We start from the raw sequence: 25,927 nt of genomic DNA, 5'->3' as shown, positions 1-25,927 counted from the left end.
GTTGTTTCCCTCCCTTAATCTGACCACATCTGCTCCCAGCAACATGACTCTTCTGCTGAGGACCAAATAAACAAGTCTCTCATTCCTCTGTCATGCAACACCAAGTCTTGTCTAAGGAAAATTAAAAATGAATTAATTTCATTACATAGAAAAGCTATAAATGTAATAATATATCCTACTATAATAATATATAAATATTAGGTGAATGGTATCTAATATTAATACATACATATACAAATACTGTGCAACTATTTTATATATAATATCCAATTATTATAGATGCAATATGAACATAAAAAATATAAATATAAAAATGTAAATTATATAAAGGCTGAGGCAGTCTAAAAATCATCTCTTAAAATCTAAATTTCTTCACATGGCATTCCAGGATCCTCATAATCTGGACTCCAACTTTCTCTCCAGTCTTATCCTTTGCTATTTCCCTTTCTATCTTTTGTGGTCCAGTGGTGTCTAATTACTGCCAGCGTCCTAGATAGGTTAGTGCTTGCTCTCACTTCCATACCTTGGAACACATGGGTCCCCTTGCTGAGGGATGGAATACCCCCTTACCCCACACCTCCTCTCCAGTTGCCATCTCCTCTGTGAAGCCATCCTTAACGCCCCAGGCTGGGAAGACACCCCACCTCTGATCACTCAAAATACTTGGGCACACACCCAAACTTTCCTGAATCTAAGACTCAACTACGGTGCTTGTTAAAAAGCATAATCTAGGGGCTTCCCTGGTGGCGCAGAGGTTGGGAGTCCGCCTGCCGGTGCAGGGGACGCGGGTTCGTGGCCCAGTCCGGGAGGATCCCACGTGCCGCGGAGCGGCTGGGCCCGTGAGCCGTGGCCGCTGGGCCTGCGCGTCCGGAGCCTGTGCTCCGCAACGGGAGAGGCCACGGCAGTGAGAGCCCCGCGTACCGCAAAAAAAAAAAAAAAAAAAAAGCATAATCTAGGACCTCAGAATTTCTATGGGAGAAGGCTGATAATCTGTATTATCTAGTCACCCAGGGGATTCCTTCAGAAAAGTCTTGGAAACATTGCTCTATATTATAGCACTTATATTATTAATACCATTATTTGAATTATCTGTCTTTCAATAGCCTGCAAACTGCATTTGTTCATTATCATATTCCCAGTCACAATATAGGGTCCAACTCATGGAAAGAAGCAAAATGTGAATGAATAAAACATCTAATGTCGGTGGGGGAGGCATAAATTAGAAGTTTGGGATTGACATACACACTACTATATATAAAACAGATAACCAGGGCTTCCCTGGTGGCACAGTGGTTGAGAGTCCGCCTGCCAATGCAGGGGACACGGGTTCGTGCCCCGGTCCGGGAAGATCCCACATGCCGTGGAGCAGCTGGGCCCGTGAGCCATGGCCACTGAGCCTGCGCGTCGGGAGCCTGTGCTCCGCAACGGGAGAGGCCACAACAGTGAGAGGGCCGTGTACTGCAAAAAAAACAAAAACAAAAACAGATAACCAACAAGGACCTACTGTATAGCACAGGGAACTCTACTCATTATCTTGTAATAACCTATAATAGAAAAAATCTGAAAAAGAACATATATGTACAAAAATTATGTGTATATATATACAGATATAACTGAAGCACTTCACTGTACACCTGAAACTAACACAACATTGTAAATCAACTATACTCCAATAAAAAATTTTTTAAATCTAATGTACATGTTTCTTTTCATCAGAGCCCTGGAAACAGTGGGAAAGCACTTTTCTGAGCTCTGCATCCTCTTGTTCCATGATAACTACACTCTAGCCTTTGTTAAATTGCTCTTAACTGTGTTTGTTTTTCCTTCTTAGCACCTCAGCTAGTCACTTATTTCCCACTAACCAGATGCTGCACATCACAAAGGTCTTACTGATACTGGGATTAAGCCTCAGTTTTCCTTGTATGAAGTGAGAAGGTTAATAGTGCCGATCTCATAACGTTTTCCTGTGAGAAGTAAATGAATACTATATGTAAAACAGCTAACACAATGTCTAATATTAGGAAGTGTTAAATAAATGAGGTAATAATAATGGCAAAGACCAGTGAGATTTAGTAACTTGGGAGATGTTATTGCCCTTATGAAGCCCAAGTACAAAAATGGAATCCACAATGTGATGCTTTGAGCCATTTCCATGAAGGGAACACTAAGTCTTAAAAATCTTTTTTCTTATTGCCACATTTTGACATCCTTTCTGAGTCAGTCTCTCTTCCCCTATCACTAATAACCCATATTTCACAGCAAAAGGTAGTATTATCAAGAGAGGTAGAAGACTTGGCATGCTAATACAAACTCTGTCCCCATTTGGAAGTTTACCCTTGGAGGTTTTCTCTAAATAATTTGTCTTTCAAGTTCTTAGCATCTTGTAATGGCTATTACCTGTCCATGAGCACTAATTTCCAAAGAACCAGAACTTCAGTCATCGCCACCCCAAGATGTCCAGTATCAATACATCAGTACCAAAACGTCATCCATTCTGGGCATCTACTAAGGGTACGGTGTTCGCCAAATATTCTGGGTCCAAAGGGACTTCAGGCTATCACCTGTTGACTTGTTTAACAGACAAAGAAATGCAAAATGACAGAAGGCTATGTTGTTGCCTAATCCTGGACAAGAAGGGAAAAGAAATATTAACCCAAGAGGTTTGGCTGCTTGCCCAGGCTGCTTAAGTGATAATCCAGAACTTAACTCGACTTGTTATCCCACCTCTTCACTCAGCACATTTTTCCCCTGCTAAAGGCCAATCTCTTTTAAAATATAATCTTTACTTATTTTAAACCTACAAGATCCTTTAAGAACTTCCTAGTTAACCTTTTAAGGTTAACGCTTAGATCACAATGAATTTGCAGTTTTTCCAAGCCTTGGCATCTGCTCTAGCCAACTCTGTGCCTTCTTTAAGATTCAGATCTGGGCAATCTAGGGAAAGGTGTAGGTCTAGAGGAAGTGGCCTTACCAAAGTCTACCTATCTTAGATCTATAGTATAATGGTACTTGAGCTATAGAATCTACAAGACAAAAATACAAAAAATAAAAAGCATCAAAGCTATTACATTTCAGTGTTAAACAACCATAATAGCAAGACTAATCTCAATGTATTATGGCCCTTATCTCATCCTGAGACACACGCAAATGCTTTTTGTTGGAAATGCAACCTACTAGCAACATTTCCTTTTTTCAGACTCCTCAAATAAATGAAACTTCCCATGTCAAACCACTTATTTATTTAAAATAAATTTGCATGTCACTGTGTTCTGGTCCATGTGACCCCTTCAGATTTACAAAGCATTAATTGAGTACTTACGGGACATTTTGGGGGGTACATTCTCAAACATATTATTATCACTCTCCTTTTACCAATAAGCAAATAAAAGCTTAGTGAGGTTAAATCCCTTGCCAAATTTTCAACATAATTCAAAACCTAATGCTATACCATTACTTCCTCTGTCGAAATATAGAATACAAGCTACCTACGTACAAAGGAATAGAGAAATAAAATGCAAGTTTTTCTTGTTTTTCACATTTTTCCATTCAAGAGATACTTTTTGAGAAATATTTGTTGACCACTTACCATATACCAGGCACTATTAGGCACTAGGAATGTTGTAGTGAACAAAACAAAATGTTGCAGAGGTTACATCTAAATGGGAGGAGATAAAAAATAAACAAATGTCAATTGATAGTATGCAAGACTGCAGTAAGTGCTAAAAGCTCCACATTGCTCAATCCAGTAATAAATTTCCGGCCCTCATTTTCCTTGTCCCAGCAATCAGTACCTTTTTTACCTTCCTACAGCTGATCACTTCTTCCTTAACCCATTTTCTTCCGGGTATACAAAAGCAGCTGCTGCAATAGCCGTTCCTTCTCAGTCTTCATTACTGGTTCCTCCTCAACTCTCTGAGCTCTGAACACAGGAATGTCCCACGACTCAGCCCTCATATCTCTTCTCTGTCTATACTCATGTTTCATTCAGTTTCACAGCTTTAAATACCATCTATGCACTGGGACCTCCCTGGCAGTCTGGTGGTTAAGACTCCACGCTTCCACTGCAGGGGTCACGGGTTCAATCCCTGTTGGGGGAAATGAGACCCTGCAAGGCAGGCGGCACAGCCAAAAAAATATATGTATATATACCATGTATGACTGATGACTCCCAAATGTCTATCTCTATTCTATGCCTCTACCCTGAATGTCTCGGCAGCAGACCTTGGGTATCTCAGGCATCTCAGACTTAATAAAAAAAAGGACTGCAATTTTATCCCGAACTTCCAGTTGCTCAGGCCACAAATGTTAGAGTCATTCTTGACTCATCTCTTTTTTTCCATCCTCACATCCAATTCATGAACAAATCCCATCTGCTCTACGTTCAGAATATACCCCACGTCCGTACACTTCTCCATGTCCCCTGCACTACCTACCCCTCTCTAAACCACTATCATCTCTAATCTGGATTACTGCAATCTCCTACCGAGATTCCATTCTTCTGCCCTTGCCCCCTCCATTCAACACCCAAATTAATTCTTTGAAAATATGTTAGCCCATGTCATTCCTTTTCTTAAAACCCTCCAATGGATTCCCATCACACATGATGTAAAACCACAAAGCTCCAACGGCTGGTGAGGGCTTGATAGTTTGAACCTGATACTTTTCTCACTTCATCTTCTACCCACACCTCCTTGCTCACCACACTCCCAACACTGGCCTCATTGCTCTGCAAGCAAACTTCCTCCTTGGGACCTTTGAACTTGCCGTTTCCTCTTTCTGGAACCCTCCTACTGCTTCTCTCGTGGCTCTCTCCTTCAACGTATCTTAGGTCTCTGCTCAAAGTTACCATATCAGTGAAGCTGTCCCTGAGTCCCCTATAACATGTCCTTCCCTTTACAGGGCTTCATTTTTCCCACACAAAGCTTATCACTAATCGACATATGTCTATATATTTACCTTTTTCTTCTTCTTCAGTTCTTCCCACAAGAATGTAAGTTCCAGGCCAACAGACAGTTGCCTGTTTTGTTCACTGCTACGTTCCTATACCGGAACAATGTCTGAAATGCTGAAAATATTCAATATTGACTAACTAAATGAATGACTATCAGAAGTTAGTTATTTCCAAGTGACAGAAAACTCAGCTTCAATGATCTAAAAGAAGAAAAATGTACGTATTGGCTTATGTAACTAAAAAAGTCCAGGAATATGCTGACTTCAGGCATATCTGGAGTCAGGGGCTTCAGTGATGTTATCAGGACCACAGGTCTCTTGATGTCTCTGCTTTTCCTCCCTCTGTGCTGGCTTTATTCTCAGGCACACCTTCATTTCATGGTAGGAAAATGGTGACCAGCAGTGGCAGGTTAATGTCCTTAGAGCTCCAAGCAGAAGAAAAGAACACTTCTCATTCCCTTTGTAGCTTATAAAGAGGCCCTTATTCCGCCAAGGGGGGAGCAGAAAAAGCTGAAGACCAAACTACAGATGTAATCATTAGAGTTGAAGAGCTTTCTTTTTTTCTTTTGAATTTTATTTAATTTATTTTTTTATACAGCAGGTTCTTATTACTCATCACTTTTATACACATCAGTGTATACATGTCAATCCCAATTGCCCAGTTCATCCCACCCACCCCCACCACCCCGCCGCTTTCCCCCCTTGGTGTCCATACGTTTGTTCTCTACAACTCTGCCTCAATTTCTGCCCTGTAAACTGGTTAATCTGTACCGTTTTCCTAGGTTCCACATATATGTGTTAATAAGCAATATTTGTTTTTCTCTTTCTGACTTCCTTCACTCTGTATGACCATCTCTAGATTCATCCACGTCTCTACAAATGACCCAATTTCACTCCTCTTTATGGCTGATTAATATTCCATTGTCTATATGTACCACATCTTCTTTATCTATTCATCTGTCGATGGACACTTAGGTTTCTTCCATGACCTGGGTATTGTAAATAGTGCTGCAATGTACATTGGGGTGCATGTGTCTTTTTGAATTATGGTTTTCTCTGGGTATATGCCCAGTAGTGGGATTGCTGGGTCATATGGTAGTTCTATTTTTAGTTTTTTAAGGAACCTCCATACTGTTCTCCATAGTGGCTGTATCAATTTACATTCCCACCAACAGTGCAAGAGGGTTCCCTTTTCTTCACACCCTCTCCAGCATTTGTTTGTAGATTTTCTGATGATGCCCATTCTAACTGGTGTGTGGTGATACCTCATTGAAGTTTTGATTTGCATTTCTCTAATAATTAGTGATGTTGAGCAGCTTTTCATGTGCTTCTTGGCCATCCGTACGTCTTCTTTGGAGAAATGTCTGTTTAGGTCTTCTGCCCATTTTTTGATTGTGTTGTTTGTTTTTTTAATATTGAGCTGAATGAGCTGTTTATATATTTTGGAGATTAATCCTTTGTCCGTTGATTCATTTGCAAATATTTTCCTTTTTTAAATTTTATTTATTTATTTATTATTTATTTATTTTTGGCAGCGTTGGGTCTTCGTTGCTGCACATGGGCTTTCTCTAGCTGCGGCAAGCAGGGGCTACTCTTCCTTGCGGTGTGCATGCTTCTCATTGTGGTGTCTTCTCTTGTTGCGGAGTACAGGCTCTAGGTGCGTGGGCTTCAGTAGTTGTAGCGCATGGGCTCAGTAGTTGTGGCTTGTGGGCTCTAGAGTGCAGGCTTAGTTGTGGTGCATGGGCTTTGTTGCTCCATGGCCTGTGGGATTTTCCCGGTCCAGGGCTTGAATCCATGTCCCCTGCATTGGCAGGCGGATTCTTAACCACTGTGCCACAGAGAAGTCTCTCTTCTTCTTTCTTTCTTTTTAAAATATATTTATTTATTTGGCTGTGTCAGATCTTAGTTGCACCCTTCCAGATCTTTAGTTGTGGTGTGCAGGATCTAGTTCCTTGACCATGGATTGAACCCGGGCCCCCTGCATTGGAAGCGCAAGTCTTAACCACAGGACCACCAGGGAAGTCCCCATTTTCTTTCTTTCTTTCTTTTCTTTTTTTGGCCGCACCATGTGGCTTGCAGGATCTTAGTTCCCTGACCAGGGATTGAACCTGTGTCCTAACCACTGGACTGCCAGGGAAGTCCCTGCCAGGGACTGCCAGGGAATTCCTGAGTTGAAAAGCTTCTAACATGATTGAAGCTGAGTTTGCTATGCCATGTATGGTCTGTTATGGTCAGGGCCCTGGTATATGAAACCTGGGACCCTGACACATGAGATGAGAAGATCTGGAGTACCCCCTGACTATTTTGACTCCCTTGACTCTGCTGAACCCTCAGAGACTGCAGAGGTGCTCCCCTCCCTACTTAGAGCGAGCACTCCCAGGGGTAAAAAGACACTGTAGAAGCCTCAGTCTCACAAGAAAACAGGGATCTCTCTCAGCGTCTACCTCGCCTCCTCTCCTGGCTGAAAGGTCCACAACCATGTTAAGTTGCAGCATAATTCAGCTGGGTCTGAGAAGCGAGAAAAGGGACTATCCCCCAACAGAGCTGCAAAAACAAGCCAGCATGTCCCAGTAGGAGCCAGAGTACTGGTGGGACTGTATTTTGAGGGTGTGTGACTAAGGGTCCCAGAACATAACACTGGTGAAAAAAATTTCTTGAAATCCTATGTCCTTATTCTCCCAGCATATGGGATTTAACCCTTGGCAAGGGCCTCAGAGGAAGGGGAAAACTCACTGCTGAGGTGGCTCTTTGAAGTACGTCCACTCTCAGTGAAGTCAAAATGTCTGCATTGCCCTGACAGATGACAGAGGAAGGAATAAAGAAGCTGAGAGAGGGGAACTTCCCTGGTGGTCCAGTGGTAAAGAATCCACCTTCCAATGCAGGGGATGTGGGTTTGATACGTGGTCAGGGAATGGGATCCCACATGCATGCCACAACTAAGGAGCCGCCGATCCACAACTAATGAGCCCAAGAACTGCAACTAAGGAATGTGCCTGCCACAGCTAAGACCCAGCGCAACCTAAATAAATCAATCAATTAATTAATTAATTAAACTGTACAGTGTCTTTAAAAAAAGAAGAAGAAGCTGAGGGAGGTAAGCATGTTGGAATAGATATTTTATGTGAGGCCGAAAGACCCACCAGAAGATTATGTTGCACACATAGGCCATGGATCGAACCAGATCAAACCCCACATACACTTCATTTGCCGAAGCCTTCAGGAATATGGTAGAGAGAGGGACACCTGAACAGTAAGAAGTTCAGGGACGGCTAAGGCTGCCAGTAGGAGAGATTGTCACAGAGCTTGGCTTACTGACAGAAATGGGCCTCATGGGGCCCTGAAGCACTAGAGGTCAGGGGGCAGCACTTAACCACCAGGATCTGGGGGGGGTCACATTTACTGTAATGACCAGCAGAACAGCAGTCAGGGGGGCTTGACCCAAAGAGAACTGTGGGGATGGTCGATAGAATATGACATCCCGGGAATTCCCTGACGGTCCAGCGGTTGGGATCCTGCACTTTCACTGCCGAAACCCAGGTTCAGTCCCTGTTTGGGGAACTAAGATCCCACAAGCTGCAAGGCGCGGCCAAAAAAATAAATAAATAAGAGAGAGAATATGACATCCCCCTCGAGCCCACCCAGGGGTACTGGAAAAAAAAAAAAAAAGAATATGACATCCCAAGGGGCATCCCAAGGGGCAAAATAGATGGACACCTAATGTGGGTATTGCTTAATATATAGTCAAAAGAAAGCAAGAAGCAGGAGGCTGAGATCAGTTGCCCTAATAAAAAGTCATGGGGCTTCCCTGGTGGCGCAGTGGTTGAGAGTCCGCCTGCCAATGCAGGGGACACGGGTTCGTGCCCCGGTCCGGGAAGATCCCACATGCCGCAGAGCGGCTGGGCCCGTGAGCCGTGGCCGCTGAGCCTGCGCGTCCGGAGCCTGTGCTCCGCAACGGGAGAGGCCACAACAGTGAGAGGCCCGTGTACCGCAAAAAAAAAAAAAAAAAAAATAGGGGCAAGGAAGGATATGTGTGGAACTCGGGTGACCCATTTGGGTATTCACTTGCCCAACTAAGAATGTATACGGACAAACACAGCAACCTCAACCTGAGAAAGGTATGATTACCACTGGGTCAGACCCCTCAGAAGTGAAGGTTGTGTTCCACCACCAGGTAAGTTGCTGAAGCAAATAGAGATGATAGCTAAGGGCAAGTAAATTTAGAATGGTTAGTGGAGAGAGGAAAACATGAGTACCAGGTGTGGCCCCAAGACCAACTGCAGTGATAAGGACTATAGTTTATCCCACTAATATCCCTCTTCTAAGTTTCTCTGCAAGAAGAAAGGTGCACTGGAACCCTGGAGGAGCTGTTCCCAAATGTGAAAGAAGTGGGTCTGCATGGTGCCAGGGGGTAGACTGTGGCCATCAGAAAGATGCACCACTTGGATCTCCCTTCCAGAAAGTACTTCCATCCAGCCAGCTGCTAGGAGAGCAATTGGCTTGACAGCATCCAGCTGCAGCATCTTCAGAATGTACCTCAGTTTTTGAGCTAAGGCCACACTCTTCCTGAATCTCCCCTAGACAATAACTGAACATGGTTGTTTAACTAGGGCCTGAACTATTTCTGCCCAACATGGATCTCCTCTAATTGGCAATCTTCACTTCAGAGCATCCCACTGAGTTGGTCAAAACTTTGTCAGATCTGCACTGAGTTCCACGTCACTCCTTGTTCAATCCTGTTTCTTCCCCACTTTTCTTTCACAAGTGTCAGATTTGAATCATTGCCCAAAGGCTTTCCTTATCTCATTCTGCTTCCTCCCCGTTTTTTATTTCACAGGCACTTTACCCAAATCAACTCCTTGCACTCTTAGCTTCCTGGAAGACACAGCTGACACAGATGGTTACAAGAGATGACTTCCTCCCTGCGTGATTTTGGGCAAATAACTTAAACTCTCTAAGCTTCAGTTTTCTCAGTATAAAATGAGGCTATTATTACTTCTCTCATTGGATTGTGGGGGGGCTTAAATATATAAAATATTTAAGATTTTTATGAGAATTAAGTGAGAGAATGCATGTAAAATGTTTAGCAGACACCCTTGCACATCTGGTAAATGTTAGCTGTTATGCTAATGAAGAGATAAGGCAGCCTATGTATGAATGGGAATTCTTTAGCTTTCCTCCATCCTGGTGGATATGTTCATTTGCCTAGCAGTAGAGAACCGTTATTATCTTTTTTTCCCATTACCATTAACATCTCCACCTATGCCAAACCAAGAAGGTTTTTAAAAGAAACAATGCAAATACAAGTAATGGTAATGGTTTCTAGAAATGTGATTTTGTATTGATATGATAATGGCCATCAAAGGTGAGATGGAAATTGAATTGTGATTATGTAACCAAATGTAAACCTACATGTTAAGACATGAGGAACAGTATACATTTTCCATATTTAAAAACTCTATTACAAGGGTGAGTAATTTATCCTCCACAATGAGTTTTGATGTAGCATTCACAGGTCCGTTACTGTGATACATTTCAGTTTTCAATAATATGTGGTTTCCTTTTTAAATCAACACTTTTCATTTGATCTCATTCTCATCTATAAGCATGTACACATCTACCTGGGCTAAAGTTTTCATAAAGGTAGAAAAAAGAATACCATTAGGAACTTTATCCAAAAGGTTAGAAAATTCTAACTCATCAAAAACAAAAATACCAAAAAACACTTACCAGTCCAGTGCTTATAAACTGTCTATGATTGGGCTTATGCTGACTTTGTCACATCTGAACTAAACTTATGGTACAGGACATTTATTAAAGTACTTATTACTTCCTCTGGTGAGTCCTTCAGCTACTGGAATTTTAAAAGACATGTAACCTGAAGGATTTACTTAATTATATTCTGCATTTGATTTTAATGGAGACACTAATCCTTACAGTGCACTAAGCCATGAAATAGAAATAACCATCCTTTAAGAGAGAAGCTGACACTCTTTTATGTTTAATTTGGTAATTTTCTGACAGCCATGCCATTTTCTGCCTCTGTTGCTTTTTAAATTAATTTTGAAGAAATTTCCTTACTGTAGGTGGACAGGGTGAGGATGAAAAATTCTCACCTCCTGGAAGCATCCAGAGTATTTTATTTAACCTTTCCACCAAGAACTCACCCCCCAACTCAGATGAATGAATTCACAAATTGTAAGGCACATGCTCTTTCTGAAAAAAAAATTTTTTAATCTCTGTTGATCTAGTCAATTAGAATGAAAATGATTGTTCTTCCAGTTTCTTAATATATCATCCTAAATTTCTCTTACAACCAGTGTCCTAACAATCTCCTTGATGATCAGTTGAATATAAAATCATAAAGACACACCTGATCCAAAATAACATACACATTGCTCCCACATCTTCTACTTTAAAAAGACATTAAAGGGACTTCCCTGGTGGTCCAGGGGTTAAGACTCCACGCTCCCAATGCAGGGGCCTGGGTTCGATCCCTGGTCAGGGAATTAGATCCTACACCCACAACTAAAGATCCCGCACGCTGCAATGAAGATCCCGGGTGCCGCAACTGAGACCCGGGGCAACCAAATAAATAATTTAAAATATTTATTTGGTTGCCCCGGGTCTTAGTTGTGGCAGGTGGGCTCCTTAGTTGTGACATTCGAACTCTTAGTTGTGGCAGGCATGTGGGATCTAGTTCCCTGACCAAGGATCGAACCCAGGCCCCCTGCATTGGGAGCTCAGAATCTTAACCACTGCACCACCAGGGAAGTCCTTAAATAAATAAATATTAAAAAAGAAAAAAAAAGAATTTAGGTAGGTTTTTCTTAAAAAAAAAAGAGAGAGAGACATTACAGCTTAACATTGTATACGTAGTCTACATATTCCATACCTAGTCATTAGTTGCTATTTCACAAAAGTAAAGCCACTGGCCTGTCATATAACATTTCTTCCTGTTCCACTGCTACTCCTGCAACTGGTTAGAAGCTCTTCCTCCTATCCCATATTTGCGTCCAACATTGCACAAATTTTCTTCTCATGCTTAAAAATAAATGTCAAGTTCCTGATCTTTTGTTAAAGATTCATTGCCAAAGATGGTTTCACAGCAGGAGCCTTCCTAGGGAAAGAGTTGGCTCGCATTCCTGCTAAGAACGTAACCTGGGAATGATGGAAAAATAATTATAATCAATGTCATAGATCATATGGGTTTCTGCCGAGACGCCTGCCAAGCAGGACCTGCACTAATCTTTTCCATCCACTATCAGTCGGTTGACTCTAGCAAATAAATTCCTCATATTTGGATAAATGAAAGCCCAAAGCTCACACATATTTCTCCTATATCTGAGAGACTTCTGAGAGAAACCAGTGAATGCCTTGCATTTCTTAAGCTTAGTTTCCATAAAACTACAGTTACTGTGTTTTTGTGTCTATAAACATGGAACTGCCTTATTTCTACTTCATCCCTCATCCTGGGTGACCCATTAAGATCAGTCCACAGATAGTGAAAGAAATGAGGCTATATATATATACATATATGTTTATATATGTATATTTATATATATTTGGGGAGAGAGAGAGAAAGAACACATTCTGAAAGCATTGTACTTTATTTGATGTGTGTTTCAGCTGGATACACCCCAACAGTACATGTCATTTCTAAAAGAGGAACAATGCTGAGCTGATTAAATGGAAGCAGAAACACCTGGTGCATATCATTATGGAATAAGGTCCTGGGTGATTTAATTAAGATCTTTATTGTTATGAAGTGGCTTTCCAAGCTCACTGAGCTTATATTTCACTCTACCATCCACCCTGCTTTGCTTCTCTCAGGATATGTGCCAGGTGGTATGTACTTCTTTTAGGAGAGAATTTTCTGTCTGTGGAATCTCAGAACACAAGGAAATCAGAGGCAGATTTGATTTTCCTTACAAGCCTCTGTGTTTCAAGCATTTGAGAGCTTAGAGCAATTTGACTCTTTTCTACATTCTCTACACAGAGGGAAGATAAAATGCAGCCTCTCTTAAACTAGCATCCTATTACTTTCTGAGCATAAATTAATCAATAAACACAGTAAGTATATTTTATGCTTTCCTGTTACACCATGCAGAGTAGACAAAGTGGGGACATTCCAATTAAATATTGGTAGTTTTTGTTTCCAATATTTAGAACATTCTAAGCAAGAGAAAAATGAATTGAAAATGAGGTTGCTGTTTGCTACTATGATGATCCATCCACAGATCTAGCACTTAATTAACAAAGATACAACAAATTGGGCAGCTGCTCCTCTGTCCTAAGACCCTTCTGCTCCTATTTAGACACTCAATATAGCTGTCTCAGTGTTCAAGTTGTACTCTAAAATAAAGGTTTCTAGAGAGAAGCTGCATATTAATATTGTGATTCTCCCCAGCCATACAACCCAGCTCCAGCTCCGACTGCTAGAATTATAAAGATGAAATGACTTTTTTCCCCAAGCAGCATTATCATCTTTCAGGAAGACTTGCATCTCACTTCTCATTTTTCCCCCAGCATATGTCTGTAAAACCTTACGAAAACTCCAAGATGACCAATATCCTTAAAATCAGCTGGTTACAAATATTACTCAGCCTTAAAAAGGAATGAAATAATGCCATTTGCAGCAACATGGATGGACCTAGAGATTACCATACCAAGTGCAGTAAGTCAAAGACAAATACCATATGACATCACTTATATGCGGAATCTAACATGTGACACAAATGAACATATCTCTGAAACAGAAACAGACTCAAAGACATAGAGAACAGACTTGTGGTTGCCAAGGGTTGGGTGGGGGAGGGAAGGATTGGAAGTTTGGGATGAGCAGATGCAAACTAGTATATATAGGATGGACAAGCCACAAGGTCCTACTGCACAGCACAGGGAACTATATTCAATATCCTGTGATAAACCATAAGGGAAAAGAATATGAAAAAGAATATATATATGTATAACGGAGTCACTTTGCTGTACAGCAGAAATTAACACAACATTGTAAATCAATTATACGTCAATAAATTTTTTTAAAAAATCAACTGGGTTCAATTCTGTGTTACTCTGGGTACAGAGTAAAATGAGTCCGAGATGGACATTCTCACACAACAGCTGTTCAGAGCAGGATGGAAACTAGAACTCAAAGACTTAAAGCTTTTTGCCTCAGAAAAAATGTTGTGGCTACATTTTCTCTGTAATTGGTTTGAAAGAAACCAGAAATCAAATTTGCCAAATACTGGTCCCATCTATTTTGCGAGGATACTATGGATAGCACCAAAATGCTCCATAATTTGATTTATAGGTAGCCAGATAAGATTATAGGAGTTTTCTTTTTCTGAGTAGGCTGTGCTGTGCTTATTAATAATAAAAACAACTCACCCACTCATTCACTCTAAAGGCAGGCTCCGATGCCCTAGTGAATTGTGTTCCCAAGTTTATTACTTAGTTGGTTGTTTCAAAATCCAAATGTTTTTTCCTTAGGCATAATAGTATAAGTGGTAGTTAAATTCCAAGCATAAACTCCAAATCTGATTGACCTCTAGGTCAATAGGAGCAAGACCATCCTGAGTTCCAGCTGCTAGAAGACAACATCTGTGCTGATTATTCTCCATTTATAACCTGCTCTGTGCTCCGGAAGACTGAGCTACAAATGGATTCACTTATCTGGGTTCCTTCGCTTGGCTTTGGCCAAGGAGGGGCATGGATCAGAGACAAGCGAAGAGGAGAGAGAGGATGGGGTGTTTCTTCATCTGTTCCTGTCTTGCATAGCTGCTGCCAATCTGGCAGGGGCTGCATCTCTAGCTGGGCAGCCCCTCCTCCACAGCTCTAGCTCTTACCGGGCTCTGGGAACATCATTCATTCACTCTCCTTCCCTCCCCCGCCTCCATCCCTTCCCCTTGTCTTAGAGGTATAACCTCTCCCTGCTCTTGCTACTCTTTGGTATCTCAACAACCTGTGTTGGTTCTCTTAACCCCACCCATGCCTCAGTTAAAAGTCTCTTCATAAAAAAAAAAAAAAAAAATCTTCATTAACATCTCTTCATTTATACCATCTGAGTGGAATTCCATCCATCAATACCCTGACTGAGAGAGGGAAGGAAGAAGAGGAAAAAGCGTTTCTTATTCCTTTCCTGGGCGCAGAATTTCAGGCAGGATCCTTCACGTATCTAACAGATATTATGCTCCTCCTATGTGCCATTGATTGTGAATAAAACAGATATAGTCCCTGCCTTCAAGGAATTTATTTTCCTAGCTGGGAAGGCAAACTTAGTAAATACACAAATGAATAAACAAAAGAGGTGGATGTTCTGGGAAATACTATGTAGGAAATAAACAGGGTGTATTGATAGAGGATCATTGGTGGAGAGGGTAATTTTGGATAGGGTGGAAGAGAAGGCCTTGCTGAGAAAGTGACATTTAACTTAGACCTCAAGGTTGAGAAGGAAACAGAACTGTGAAAAGAGCTGGCAATGGGCAGGGGGAGGGCTTCCCTGGTGGCACAGTGGTTAAGAGCCCACCTGCCAAAGCAGGGAACACGGGTTTGAGCCCTGGTCTGGGAAGATCCCACATGCTGCAGAGCAACTAAGCCCATGGGCCACAATTACTGAGCCTGCGCTCTAGAGCCCGCGAGCCACAACTGCTGAAGCCCACGTGCCTAGAGCCCATGCTCCGCAACAAGAGAAGCCATGGAGATGAGAAGCCCCCGCACCGCAAAGAAGAGTAGCCCCCGCTCGCCACAACTAGAGAAAGCCCGCGTGCAGCAACGAAGACCCAATGCAGTCAAAAATAAAAATAAATAAATACATAAAAAAAAAAAGGCAGGGGGAAACGTGTTTCAGGCAGAAGGAGCTGAGAATGTAAAGGCTGAGAGTTGAGAAAAGAGTTTGGTGGGAAAACCAGGACTATGGCAGCTGTTCGACTTCGGAGGAAATTCAAGACAGATATTTGCAAGGCACATGGGGAGCTGAAGGAAGGAAAGTGTGAGTGGAGTGGGGGCCAGGTGGAGAGTGGTACCCAGTGAGGCTGGACAGTTGCTCAGGGAACTCAGGGCAGGGCCCTGTAGGCCAGGGTGAAGAGTATGGATTTTATTCCAAGTATAATGGGAGGCACAAAGAGTTTTAAAGAGCACCGTGAAATGGTCTGAATTTATCTTTTTCAAAGGGCACTCTAGCTGCTTTAGGGAGAAGGGCTTCGGGGAAAAACAAGTAGAATCAGAATGCTATTATAATAAAATAACCCAGGCAGAAGATGACTACATTTTGTTCTAAAGAGGTGGAGGGAGATGCAGAGAAGCAGACATCTTTGAGTTTTTGTAGAGGTAGAGCCCATAGGATTTGGGAAGGGCTAGGTATGGAGGGAGGCAAGAGAAAGGGAAGAATCAAGAATGACTCCCAGTTTTCTGGCTTGGGCCACAGGCTGGGTATTGGAGCTGTTTATAGAGAGGAGGAAGTAGAGGGATCTCCCCCAGGCCTGGATGTACTTACTAGAACTGGGGTTTAGATATGAAGTCCCACTTAGTAAAAAAGCATTCCTGTACCTTGATTTGTCATTAGTGCACATATTTTCTTTGAAGATCTCAAAGAAAGAGATGACCAGTTGAAAGAAAGACTTGAGAATTCTTAGGTCCTTGACTAAATACCATCACAATCTTGCCTCTAGGGTTCCAATTTCAACATGACTTAATGGTATATTTAAAGAACAGCCCCTAGAATCCAGTGTGGCTGATGTACAATAATGTCCTTATAGGGAGGCACATACCCATAGTAAGAGATAAGATTCTGAGGCTTTTCCATTCCGGTTGTCATGGCAACAGCAACAAGGGCCCTGGAGGTAGAAAGCAGGAAGAGGGAGGAGAGAGGAGAAACCAGAAGCTGTGGTGGCTATTAGTCTTTGAAAGATAATTAAAGGCAGATATTTGTAAGCTGCATGGAGAACACACCTTGCAAATCCAGGGCAGTTATAAGTACGCAGTTTGTTAGTGGACAATTTGTTCATTTTAAGAACCAGAGATATACATGAAAGCTTTATCAGACTCGGGGGCTAGGAACACATCACGCACCTCTTTTATTCCCGTGCCCATTGCACTGCCTGGGCTTCCAGGGACTTGAATGAATGAGCAAATGAGATTCCCAAAGAAGAATCTCCTTATTTTGTATGGGTTCTAAAGTTGCTAGGTGGACAGATTCTTTGGGTAAAGATTCTACCTTATGTTAAAACCATAATCATTCGGTGATTATAGGGTGACAAGCCTGAAAGAAAGACTCACCTCCAAACCAAAAGACCAAGTCAGGAGGTCTCACTCTCTGGGGTTGATTCTGACAGCCATTCACTAAACATGGATGGGATATTATATAACTATATACTTCCCACGAAGATCCATGGTAGAATAGACTTTGGATTAGATTCTTGAGGTGATTAAATTTCATCTCTAAACTGAGAATCCTCAGTGCATCGAAAGTTGTGGCAGTGAGGAAAGGTGACAGTGTGATAAAGAATAAAGACAGCACTCCCCTGGCTGTGCAGTAGTTAAGAATCCGCCTGCCAGTGCAGGGGACACAGGTTCAATCCTTGGTCTGGGAAGATCCCACATGACGCAGAGCAACTAAGCCCGCGAGCCACAACTATTGAAGCCTGCGTGCCCTACAGCCCGTGCTCCACAACAAGTGAAGCCACCGCAATGAGAAGCCCGTGCACCAGAATGAAGAGTAGCCCCCGCTCGCTGCAACTAGAGAAAAGCCCGTGCACAGCAACAAAGACCCAATGCAGCCAAAAATAAATAAATAATTTTTTTGGTAAAAGAATAAAGACAAATAGGGACTCCCCTGGTGGCGCAGGGGTTAAGAATCCGCCTGACAATGTAGGGGACACAGGTTCGATCCCTGGTCTGGGAAGTTCCCACATGTCGCAGAGCAACTAAGCCCATGCACCACAACTACTGAGCCTGCGCTCTAGAGCCTGCGAGCCACAACTACTAAGCCCACGTGCTGCAACTACTGAAGCCTGCGTGCACAGAGCCTCTGCTCCGCAACAAGAGAAGCCACTGCAATGAAAAGCCCTTGCACCGCAATGAAGCGTAGCCCCCGCTCGCCACAACTAGAGAAAGCCTGCGTGCAGCAATGAAGACTCAACATAGCCATAAATAAATAAAATAAAATAAAAACATTAAAAGTAGTTACTACAGCTTATTTTTTTAAAAAAAGAATAAAGACAAATGGACAGTCAAACCTAAAAAAGAAGGAAACCTGGGAACTGAAAATTTGTTCAAGGAAGGGTAGTATATCTGTTGCTCAAATATCCAGATACTGAAAAGGGAAAATCCCCAATGGTGTGGACCCTTCGGTAGCCCATGTAAAACATCCCTCAAGACCTTTCACTTACCTTTGCTCTAATTCTGTTCTCACCAAGCAGCCAATATTTTAATTACTAATTCTGTTTTCTTTAGATGCTGAAGAGAGTACCCTGGATGAGAAACATGCATATCTGATCCCTGGAAAAAGTATTTCCCCCTCTCTAAATTGCACTGAGCCAAAATTCAAACGCGATCTCCAGCCCTCAGGATGGGGCCCCTGCTGATTTCTCTGACCTCAATTCCTGTCATTCTCCCCCTTAACTCTAGGTTCTAGTCATGTGGCCTTCTCTCCATTCCTGTAACACCCCAAACCTTCTCCCACCTTCCAGTTTTACCTGCCAGCAGCACTCTTCCTTCAACTCTCCCCATGGCTGCTTATTTCTTACCAATCAGGTCTCAGCTCACATGTGCCCTCTCCAAAAAAGGCCTTCCCTGACCTCTGTGCTTGTGGTTGCGACCTTTCCCCTTTGACCCCCACCGCCTCCCCACCAGCAGTCATTAGCTGCACTTAGCCTGTTTTATTTATCACTATATAATATCTTATTTGCTGATTTGTTTATCATCTGATTCCCAAACTAGAATAAAAGTCCAACATAGCTGCAGCCTCAGCAATGAGCAGAGTCAGTACTCAATATACATTTGTGAAATGAGTTGAATGTGAGGAAAAAAATGAAATATGAGTTGCTCTAGACTAGAGAGAGGAGATACAAAGAGAGAGAGCAATCTGAGGTATATGGAACCTTCACCTGGGCCCACACTGTTACTTTTACAGAGCACCATTAAAGTACAGTCATTGTATATGTTTTATTTTTGTTTTTGTATGTCCCTTTACCCCCATTCCACTTTAGACCATGAACAACTTGGGACAAGGACAATCTTGTTCATTTTTACATCTCCAGTGTCCAAATAAATGCTCATAGGATCTCTCAATGCCCTGCTGATGGAAATGGGCACTTCAGAGAATAATTAAGAGACTTTCTGTTGGGTGAGCTTAGCTTAACTGGCTGGACAAGTGCATGACAGAATAAGCAGTGTCTATAAGACAACAAACAGGTATATACAGGTAGTGACAGCACCAAAAGATAGCCTAGGGTGAGCTCTTTAGCCCTCCCTCCTCTGTAGTCTCCAGCGCACCCTCCAAGTAACCCGCCAAAAGATTCCAGGCAATTCCCCAACCAGATTGCTGCCCTGAGCTCTTCCTGCTTAGAAAAGCTAAAGTCATTTCAGTACGAGGAAGTCAGACAGAAGCAGCTCCCACTTGACACAAGTCCAAAAAGAGACTTATGAAAACAGACCAGCTGAAAGTAAGGGTGCACAAAGGAGGCACTAGTAAGGACCAGCGTCCAACAAGGAATGACTGGCAAGAACCGTTTAATGTTTCAAACATTGCCAAGCTGAGTAACGTGACACCGAACTGGCTTTTTAGCTCAACTATATGTAGTTTGCATCCTGGAATTCACTCATACTATATATAGTAGAGTTTTATTCATGCACTCAAACTGATTATGTGTCCTGCACTGAAGTGTTCGAAAATGGAAATCTTCCCCAGACCTATGGGCATCTTCTTTACGACTCTGTCGTATTCCCTAATGTGTGGTGGCACAAAGCTAATAGAGACCAGCCATGGAATAACAGGGCAGAGCCTCCCCTGGAAAGAATGTCTCCTTTCAGTCTTTCCCTTGTGGAGTATTTATTTATCTATTTATTTAAAAACTGGCTATCGTCATCATTCAGAAATAATACACATTAAAAGGGGGTTTAAAGGCCCAAATAATTACCCAGGTTTCATAACAAACGAATCACACAAAGAGAGTTTATTGTCTTGTCTAACTCAAGAAAGGCAGCTCTATTAAACTGTTCATCATGACCTGTTTCATAAATTTCAGTCTTTGGATATAAACAATTTTTATTTAACTTTTACTCTTTCTTGATTAACACAGCAATTTTTCTGACCTGCTTTGAAAAGTAAAATGTTATCTGCATAGCCTAATTCAGGCTGAGAAACTCATTTTAATTCCGGAGTCTCAAACGTCTTTTAAAAAGCTACTTTTGGTCATCTCTCCAAAGCGGGAGCTGTCTGTTGCGAGTGAGCACTGAGAGTCCCTAAGGGGATGAGGAGTCTTTCTGAGTTCGTGTTGTGGGGAACATTTTTTTGGCTGCATTGCTGCGCAGGCTTTCTCTAGTTGTGGCGAGCGGGCGCTACTCTTCGTTGTGGTGCGCGGGCTTCTCATTGCGGTGGCTTCTCTTGTGGAGCAGGGGCTCTAGGCACGTGAGCTTCAGTAGTTGTGGCTCGCGGGCTCTAGAGCGCAGGCTCAGTAGCTGTGGCGCAGGGGCTTAGTTGCTCCGCGTCACGTGGGATCTTCCTGGACTTAGGGCTTGGACCAGGGCTCGAACCTGTGTCCTCTGCATTGGCAGGCAGATTCTTAACCACTGCGCCACCAGGGAAGTCCACGGTGAACGTTTTGACTGCCCAGCATTTAACATCCTTCCTGACAGTATACCCTGGTTTCACTCTGGGGGATTACTCCTCTCCTTCTCTGTGCCTAATGCACTTCAGATGAAGCTCACTTGCTCCTTCTCCAACAGTGGAACATGTGACCTAGACTAAGCCAATGATGGCATGCTATCATTTTGGTTACAGTGATGGGTTGGGAGATGGGCACATGATTCAACAGAGGCCAATCAAAACCCATAGGACCAAAAAAAAAAAAAACCCATAGGACTTAATTCTGGGACTTTTATTGGAGCTATCAGAGGAAAAGTATAATTAGTTGTCTTGATTTTGATAGCCTGTAGTGGCCAGGGACCATTCCTTGGCAACTACAGAATAGAACTAATTATGAGGAAGTAAATAGAACAGTGGATCCTAGTATTCTCTAGTTTAATGCCTGAATCAGGTTGTGCCTGAAGATCTATGCCTGGACTTTTTGGCTTACCACAGTCAATAAATTCCATTTTTGCTGAGATCAATTTGAGTTGAGTTTTCTGACACCTGCAAATACAGGTGCAGAAAATTTAGTACTTGAGCAAGAGAGGAGAGTAAGTTGAGAATTCATGGGGCTGGTGGACACAATTGGCATGAGAGTCTACCTGGGACAGCTAAAGATAACTTTATAGATTCCAATCTACTGATTGGGGATCCTGATCTTCCAGGTGATTTTTAATTTAATTTAATTTTATATTTCATGATTCAAAAGTCAAACTAAATACAAAAATGTTCTTTTTTATTTTAAGTTTTGGTTAATTTTTTTTTTTTTTTTTTTTGGCTGCATTGGGTCTTAGTTGCTGCGCACGGCTTTCTCTAGTTGCGGTGAGCGGGGGCTACTCTTCATTGCGGTGCGCTGGCTTCTCATTGCAGTGGCTTCTCTTGTTGCAGAGCATAGGCTCTAGGCGTGTGGGCTTCAGTAGTTGTGGCGCCAGGGCTCAGTAGTTGTGGCTTGTGGGCTCTAGAGCACAGGCTCAGTAGTTGCGGCACACGGGCTTAGTTGCTCCACAGCACGTGGGAGCTTCCCCGAGCAGGGCTCAAACCTGTGTTCCCTGCATTGTCAGGCAGATTCTTAACCACTGTGCCACCAGGGAAGCCCACAAAAATGTTCTATACCTTCCCTTTTCCCCTTTCAGCTCTTTTACTTCATGGGTAATAATTTTTATTGTTTTTTGTTTATTCTTCCAGTGTTTCTTTATGCAAATATAATCAAATATGAATATATATATTTTAATTCCCCCTTTTTGTTATACAAAAGACAGCATGCTTGGCTCTGTTTTACATGCATTTTGTTTCTTCAATATACGTTCATTCAGAGTGCCTTTCTTTGATATTCTATAGTGCCTTTGATTATTCCTGGTTGTTTTCCACACAATATTTGAAATAGCTCAGAACCTTATTTAGCATATCCTACCACTTCTCTGCTCTGTTACCCTGGAGACATCTTAGTTTAATACTGGAGAATCCTATCTCACCAGAGTTAGAGAATTCAAATCAAGGAGCCAAAATAAGGGTCTAACTCTAAAGTTAAAAGAAATATAATCTAGAAAGTCCAATCTGAATACTAACAAATAGACTATTGCCGGTGGTAGAGGGGGGTATAGCTATGAAAATTAAACTGCCAAGAAGTCTAAATTTTTAGACCAAAAAGAGAATTTAGCATTGACAAGGACATAGGCAAATATCCCAGAAAGAGAGTATATATTGCTACCAAATGATTCATGGTTTTGAAAAATGTCAAACTTAGTCCTCTTGGTTGGGCAAAAAATCTCTGATCAAAGTAATACACTGACCTACATGATCTTACATTCATGGATACCTTACTAAACTTTTCCACAGACAGTGGCTTAAGCAGGCCCAACAGCCTCAGAACTCAGCCCTAAAAAAATAGAATAATTTACTTGGAACAATGTGAAAGAGAACATTTTCAGATTAAGCCTATATGGTGGAAGATCTGAAATTAACCTTTTTCAGGAATTCCAGTGGTTAGGACTCAGCGCTCTCACTGCTGGGAGCCCAGGTTAGATCCCTGGTTGGGGAACTAAGATACCACAAGCAGCTCAGCACAGCCAAAAAATAAATAAATAAAATTAACCTTTTCCTAAAAATAATACTTAGCCTTCAATATGAGGGAAAAATGTCTAAAAGAATATGAACGTCAAGGAAACAATGGGTTGAAAATGAAAGGCTATCTACAGATAAACTTATAATTTCACTGCAGAGAGACACGATAATTCACCTTATTCTATTAGGCATTTGACACTTGGATAGACAGAACACAGTGCTTGGCACACAACTGAATGCTGAATAACTGTGGGTGAATAAAGAAATCAATTTCTCTGCACAGTGTGTTCATTATTGTTTTCTCCTAATACGTAGAGGCAAACCACCATCTGTGAATGTTCATTTGGGTACTCATGTATTTAGTAGAGGGAAATTATTTTAAGAAAGGGACTAACCTTTGGATCTTATTTTTCAGGTCACTTTTTCTTTTCTTATATTACAAAACTGTGTATTGACACACCCAGTGATGGCTGTTTTCTCTGGATTGGTTAGCTTTTAAGTGGGTTACATAAACACATTTCCACTTTAATGGTTTCATGCAGACCTTAATTAGAAGTAAATGAGCCAGACATTTATCCTTTAAAAAAATCAGCATCTATTGCTTACTTTCCTTTTGATCTTCTAAAATTTCAGTTGGGCAGTTAGAAGAGTCAGGAGAAAAAAAATTTTTTTTAATTTTTAGATAAATGCACTTGCCACTGTGTTTTACCAAACCACAAACCCCAAGGAATAAATGAAAATTCAAAGCAGACATTCACAAAGAAAAAAAGAATTTAAAACAATATACTATAGTTTCTGTAAAACATAGCCTTAATAATTAAGGGTTAAAACTTCATCTTTTCAGTCCTAAAAATGAAATATTTGTTTGCTGGTCAGGTGATGTTGTGAATGCATTTTCAGATGCTTGAATCTCAGGGAACAATTACTGAACATACTTTATGCTCAAATATGTGTTATTATTAATTAAGGTAAATGTTTTATGCTATGATCAAATTTCACTAATTTTGTTTTGGGTGCAATAAGGCAACCAAAGAACATATAATTTGGAGCTAATGCTATTATTCTAAGAAAGCACATTTTATAAGAGCTAATTCAGCATTAAACTTATCCTAGTCATGAATCCTTAGGCTCAAAATGTGATTTAGCTCACAGATTTACACTTGTAAAATTAGCAAGCTTTCAAGCAATAGGTTATGCCTGAGCATCAATTAATTTTTGCCCTGGGGCACCTACCATTTTCTACCTAATAGAAAACACTTTATTTTCAAGGTTTTATTTCTTCACTAACACACCATGTGTGAAAAATACATTCTTGGCACAATATATTATACAATGGAGTTTGACTGCTTACATATGTTTCTGACGTTTACAATACCTGCATTGTCCTCAGAAGGTAGTACAGAGCACATGAGGCCATAAAGTACAAGCAACAGAAATGCAAGTTGGCTCCCAATTTGAATAGACAGGAATGTGTAACCAAAGAAATGGAAACACTCCTTTGTGGCATTTTTAGAATGTAGTAAACAACTGTCTTTCATGTACTGGTCACCAACCAGAAATTGCTACAAAACAAAATCTTTAGGAAACCTTGCAGAAGAGAAACTAGTCTATTAGATGACTAAGACAAAGAGAAAAATAAGGGAGACAATGAAATCCACAAGAAGATTTGGCCATCAAGAAATCTGAATTTACATACATTTATCTCATACTAAAGGCCTTTGATTCTATCATGATGCACACCTAAAGATCAGTGGAATTAAAAATGAACAGCAACAAAAATTACAACCTTCCTTTGTTTTTCTTCTCTCTTAACAGCTGACAACCCCATTACAGCTCCCACTTCTCTATCTTTGCTCATCGAGGACTTTTGATTCACTTTTACTCTTTATAAATTTAATTGATAATGATGCTGTTATAAATATCAAATTACTCTTCATGAAATTGTCTGCTTTATAATGACTAAATGTCACCATTAAATTCTAAATCCACTTCGCTTACAAAAATGCATTTATAAAATGAGTCATTTTTCTTTCAGGGGTTCTTAGAGCTGAGAACATCACAATTTTTAAAAATAGTATCAGAGCACAGATCTTCTATGTCTCATATCATTTTATTGGGCGTTGAAGTCTAATGCATTTGTGCCTCTGTCACATTTGTGTGTCATGTCTATTGTTTGTATTAGACCTGAGGTTTTACAAAGTAATCAGTGAGGGATTAAATTTAATTTAGGTCAGGCTTTTAGCCACTGGCTATCATGGTACATTTTCTACCTCGTGCGTTTCTATGTACAGTATTTCCAGAAATACTGTTTACTTTGTGCTGTTTACTTTGTTGAATTTGCAACTCCTTCAATTATCTTATTTTTTTAATCCTTAAAACAAGATGAAATTGCTTACATTAAAATATATATAATACATATATTTAAAAATAAATATATACATTATGCCACTTTTGGAGAAAGAAGGAAGAATTCCAAACTAAACTCAAGGAGATTGGGAAATTTCTTTGCCCTGGATTAATTGACTTACAGCAGAGAACTTTCTGTCGGCATCTGGTGGCAAAAGAGAAATTCTCATGATCAATATTCCACAAGATTCTATCCAACAAGTCTGAATTGGATTGCTTTTTTTGAATGTTGTTTGCATAGTTTAGGTAAAAGAGGAAATGTCTAAAGAGGAGGGGTGGGGGAGGAGATAAATTCCTGTGATGTTAAGTTCGTATTCGTGCACTTTAACGATTTAAACATTACTCCACACACATGCTAGTCAGCTCAAGTTGCTAACTGAATGTAGGTCCCAGGAGATTAATAAATGTACCTATCACCTTTGGAGAACTCTAGTTCCCAGGCAGCCATTTCCTCTTCCTGTCCCTGCCTCTCAATAAGTGACTTCTGTTTCACATTATCCAGAGTGGCCAAGTCCAACTTAAGTAAAACATCATGGCTCTTAATGAGAAGAGTTTCAAATGCATCTTGCCTGCATAGTTAGCTTTCAGTGAACAGCCAGGGCTAAAGAGCTGCTCTTAAAAGAGCTATATTTTCTTTATAGCCAGTTCTTGCCCTGAGACTAAAGC

The sequence above is a fragment of the Lagenorhynchus albirostris genome, chromosome 20 (genome assembly GCF_949774975.1).
Source record: "Lagenorhynchus albirostris chromosome 20, mLagAlb1.1, whole genome shotgun sequence".
Classification (NCBI taxonomy): domain Eukaryota; kingdom Metazoa; phylum Chordata; class Mammalia; order Artiodactyla; family Delphinidae; genus Lagenorhynchus; species Lagenorhynchus albirostris.
The sequence above is the reverse complement of the archived record's forward strand: the minus strand, read 5'-3'. Positions refer to the sequence as shown.